The sequence below is a fragment of the Penaeus monodon genome, chromosome 22 (genome assembly GCF_015228065.2).
Source record: "Penaeus monodon isolate SGIC_2016 chromosome 22, NSTDA_Pmon_1, whole genome shotgun sequence".
Lineage (NCBI taxonomy): Eukaryota > Metazoa > Arthropoda > Malacostraca > Decapoda > Penaeidae > Penaeus > Penaeus monodon.
The window spans coordinates 23,466,835-23,467,084 of NC_051407.1; positions in this window are offsets into that span (position 1 = coordinate 23,466,835).

Genomic DNA, 250 nt, shown 5'->3' on the forward strand with positions numbered 1-250 from the left:
TCAGTTTTTGCATGGTATAACAGTTACATTACTAGTCTCTAACATGTTAAGGGATAGTCACTACCATTAGAAAAGAAATTTAAGATATTGTAATTTGCAAATAACTTTTTTTTTTTATCATGAAAAATTTGCCACCTTTTCATGGACTATGCCTTGTAAATACCTTTTACTAATAGTGAATACTAAAACATTAGAAATGTTTTAGTAAATACATGATGTTTATTGGATAAGTTTTATGAATTAAAGTACA